Below are 5,240 nucleotides of genomic sequence, written 5' to 3' on the forward strand. Positions count from 1 at the left end.
TCAGACGCCATGAAAATAGTATGGGGCTGATTAAGCGAAGATGCATCCACTGACCACATGACCAGAAAATGTGAGGACCTGGGAAAGCACTGTTTAGACATCAGAGGCCAAGGAGATTCTTATTTGCTTTACAAGAGGCTCTGTCTTGTAAAGGGGTGAGTTGGGGGTTTAGGGGGTGTGTTATGTGTTAGTTGAATTCCAGAGCTCATTGGATAAGAGAAGTGGCATCAGGGAGAAGGGAGTGGGTTGTAAATGGTGTGATCAAGGGTCAATTTGCACATCAAATAGATTTTAAAAAATTAACCACACAAATAAGATAAAATCCATTTTAAAAATTAAAAATCTTTAACAAATTAACTTTTCTAGGACATCTTCTAGGCTCTGTGAACACTCCCAAATCTTACATATTCTAAGAGGAGCAACTTGGTATTTGCTTTGTTGGGTTTATCACCTGTCCAATTGTAATAGTATCGGCTGCACTATATGCCGTCATACGCACAGGTGTCCCCCAGTGGACACCGCAGGCGCAGCTCTCCATTAGCAGCAAAGAAATGACACTAAAATTTATTGTTTGTGTACACAGCTTTCCCTCTCTAGTGATAAATTCCCTAAAGACATCCTCAGTATAGGATTACTAGGCCTCAGCACATCTTTTCAGGACTAGTATTCTTAAGAGGTGATTACATAACTAAGGCTACAGTTAACATTACCATTACTAATTTACTGGCAACTAGAACTCCTTATGTTCAAACACCCAACAAATGCATCCAATTTATACTAACAGCACCTCTTGAAGGTCATAGGAATCCCTGTCATGTTCTTGACCTTAAAACGGCATCACTTCATTTCCAAATATATGGGATTCCAGGTATCACTTGCTGTTAATTCCTAGCTCAGTCCTACTGCCTACATTATCTGTGATTGCAGTCCTTTGCAACTTGACTTTTTTTACAGCTCAGCATATGGTCAAATTTCATAAATGTCCTCCTGTATTAAAATTTTTTTGTGTGATTTCTTGTGTTTCCTTGAAACACAGTAAATGTAGCTGTCCTATAATCTTTGTCTCATGATTTCAGTATCTGTTATCTTTGGGAGTCTGTTCTGAGCTTTCTGCTGGTTCTAGTTGTGGTCAATGCCCATGCCGCTGTGAGAAATGCTCACAATAAAAAGCACTGGGACACAGGACTTCAGTAATAGCCGAGGCTTTATTCACAGGTCTGCAGAGCTGGGTGCACAGCAAAAATATGCACACCCAAACAGAAAAACAAGCTTATTTTATACTAAGGCAAGTAGGCACCCTCTCCCGCCCTCCACTTCCCTTTCCTCCTCCATTTCTCCATGCTCGGATACTCCAGAGTTACAATCTATCCCAATTAACTAAATTAACTGAGGGGAGTAATTTCCTAAATTGTTTGCTGAGCTGTCTAGCTCCATTTTCTCATTTCCTGGTGTTTGGTGATGAATATTTTTCCCCTTTGATCTCAGATGCATTTGTGTTGAGCTGTGGAAATATCACTTCCTGACTTGTAGGTACTCTAATATCGTTGACTCTGACTCAGAGACCCTGCTTCAAGATTTAATTACATTTGTTCTTTGCTGCTAATTATTTCCTACTCTGGTTTGAGAGTCACCAGTTTCTTTGTACTTTACAGGCAGAGGCACTGGGAAAGTCTGCGGCCTCTGGAGGCAGGGCCATCACTTTTTCTTGGCATTGCAGAACACTGTCAGTCCAGGGCCACGTTAGCCAATTTCACTATGTGAGGGTGTTTGGGCTGCCTAGGCATTGCAAGTATGGGCAGCAGGAATTTTCCCCCATTTTGCCCCTGCTCTGCAATACCCTGGCAGTTGCTTTTGGGGAGAATTATTTCTGATTCGCTTCTTCCTGAGTGTGCAGCCTTTGCCTCCTATTAGTGTCCCCACCTCTTTCTCACCTGCAAAGACTCCAACTTTCAGAACCATGAGCACCCCTAGAAAGAGTGTCCTGTGTCCTGGTTCAGGGCTCTGATTTCCTTGACCATACCCTGGAAATTCCTGACACATCTGCCAGCTCCTTAATGCATTTAAGACAGTATCCAGGATTTTCCATTGTTTTCAGTGGAAGGAAAGTCGCTTGGCCCATTGTACTGGAAGTAGGCATCATGGTTCTTTAGTTAAGGGTCTTGAGTCAGTTACCCACACTCAACAGAGGGCACTGGAGACACATTCATCTTTTTCCATGACACAATACTATAAGCAATTTGCCCTCCAAAAGCTGAATGAATCCAAAGTAATTTGAAGTCTGGGCCCTGGCCAGGTAGCTCAGTTGGTTGAAGTGTCGTCCCAATATGCCAAGGTTGCAGATTCAGTCCCTGGTCAGGGCACATACAAGAATCAACCAATGAGTGCATAAGTAAGTGGAACAAGTAATCGACATTTTTTTTCTCTCTCTTCTTCTCTCTCTAAAAAAATATCAATTAAGGAAAATAAAAGAATGAAGCCTGTTGTTTTGTTTTGATCTTACTGTTCTTGTGGGAGAGTAAGGGAACATAAAAACCAAAGCCTGAGCATAAAGTTACAGTCATGGGACACATAAAAAGAATTATGAACATTAAGGATTTAATTAATATATATTACATCACAAAGACTTTATATCATATATCTTATTATAAACAATACAACAATCAATTCTATGTAATTGTCTTCACATATTCAGGACATGTATCACTTGGTACCATTTCAAGGCATTTTTAATAAACTCAATATTCAAGTCAATATTGGGCCAAAACACTGATGAAGGCTGAAGCTGAACATACAGTTATCATCTGAATAATCAAATCAAAAATAGGCTTTTGTGTTTATTTCCTACAGGGTGAGAAAAGAAACTGTTTGATATTAAACACTCAAACCAAACTCAATATTAAAAAAAAGTCTCTACTTAAAAACTCACAAAATGCAAAGTGGTATCATGGATTGGATCTGGGAGCAAGAAAAAGAACATTAGTGGAAACTAACATTCTATTAATTAAACTCCAGACTTTTCAATTTTCTACTTTTATGAGTAATTCTTTGATTTGTACGAATCCTTATCAGTGTTTCAGATTATTTCCTCAGGATAGATTCCAAGAAGCTGCTAATTAACTGACTTTTCTAGTCTGATCTTGTTAAGAACATGGTTAAGAACCAAAACTTCGTTTGAACCTGTGTGGGTGGTGCATTGAAATCCAGACCAGGCAACTGATGGGTGGTATGTTTAATTTTTCCACATCCTTTTTGTGGAGCTGTACCATCGAGTCTAATCAAATAGCAAGTGTTAGTCAGTTAAAAATAAACATAGATGGCTGAGGCTCTTACAAGAGATCATTTATTTGACAGGGGACATTGAAAACAATATGTGTATCAAAATATTATGAATGCTCCTATTATTAAGAAACCCCTCCAGTTTCCACTTTTCCCTCAGTCCATGGTCTGTCCACATGGATGTGAACAAATTGGACAGAATGCAGCCTCCACCCTGCAGCTGACTGGCAGCAACACTAAGCATTTTCAGAAATTTCTCAGCATGTGTGGCAAACAGGCTTCAGGAAAAGGGAAAGATAAGAATCATATAGAAATAGCCCTACAGTCTTAATGACAACAAAAAACTCATTTGGGGAATCATTTATTAACAGTAGCATTATTTCCATCAGCATTACTAGCAGATATTTATTGAACAACTACTTAATATTGGGCTTGACCAAAAACAATAATTGGGTAAAGGAAATTATTTTAATATTCCTCTGAATATGATATATAGATTTTATAGGCTAAGAAATCCTAATAAATTCTTATGTCTTAAAGTGTTGGCTGTATTTTTTAGGTAGTAATTCTTACATCTATCTTCTCCTGTACATGCATATTTTTTTTCTTTTTATTTTATTATTTTTTTAATTTTCTTTATTTTTTAGAGAGAGGGTAAGGGAGGAAGAGAGGGAGAGATACATCAACATGCTAGAGAAACATCAATTGGTTACCTCTCACACCCCCACAACTGGAGATCTGGCCCACAACTTAGGCATGTGCCCTGACCAGGAATTGAACCAGCCACCTTTCAGATTGCAGGTCGGCACTCCACCCACTGACCCACATCAGCCAGGGGATAGTTTTCTAAAGTTAATACTTGTGGACAGTTCTGAACTAAAAAAATAAATGAGTTATTTGAAAAACCCAGACAACTTTTTAAACTATCAGTATATCAATCATTTTACCAGCCTGCAAAGTTTTTACCAAACTTTTAAAGATCATAAGAATGAGCAAAGTACAGCGTAATTCAGCGTATTCTGATTTTATTCACATCTTATTTTTCCAAAATCTGATTCAATTTAATCTTGGTTAATTCTCTTTCAGACTGATAGGCATTGAATCATGCCAATAAGCAGAACATGCTTTCTCATAAAATGCCCCTTTTCTTCATTTACACACAGCTGAACAATGAGTTCCCATTCACTAATTCTGCAGTACAACATTTTCTGTAATGGATACTGTAATGCCATGAAGACTAGAATTCTGCAGTGAAAATAATATTGCTATTTTATTGTTAACCAGTTCTTCTAATCACGTCATTTCTAAAATGATATATGTGACTTCAACAGAGATGTATGTATGACTCAACGATTATGCTAGCAGGACTTTTACTTCATTTGTCTCGTGGAAAACCCATCCCAACCAGATGAAAGCCACTGAGCAAGGAACAACTTAAAATGGCTAAAACGTTCTGTAACTAACCCTCAAATCCACTGTAAAAAAAAATTTAATGAAGATCTGCCACCTAAATTGCAAATAAAAATAATTGGAATTGTCCAAATTATTATAAATTATTAAAGTATAAGAAAAAAAGGGAGGAAGAAAAGGAGGAAAGAGAAAACATGAGGACAAAGGGAAGGAAATGACAAGGGGATAAGGGAAGAAAAAAAGCAAGGAAAGAGGGAAGGAGGGAAAGGAAAAAAACGTTAGTTGGAGGATAATTCTTTGTCCTGGTCATGAGTATGGGGAAAGCGAGGGGTGGTCATCAAAATGACATCACTTAGCCATTCAAGATCTCTTGAGCAAATACTCCTTGGAGTGGAAGGACATTTAATTCTTTATTAAGCACACACAGGCAATTCTCCAGCCCTCTCCTTTCTCCTTAGTTTGGATGCCATGACAACTGTCATGTGACCAAGCAAACACAGCCCTCTCCAGGGTTGCACCTCAGCCTGAACCAGTCTTTCTCCGAAGGGAGCAGG

This window comes from Furipterus horrens, unplaced genomic scaffold (genome assembly GCF_987537825.1).
Source record: "Furipterus horrens unplaced genomic scaffold, mFurHor1.1.pri manual_scaffold_12, whole genome shotgun sequence".
Lineage (NCBI taxonomy): Eukaryota > Metazoa > Chordata > Mammalia > Chiroptera > Furipteridae > Furipterus > Furipterus horrens.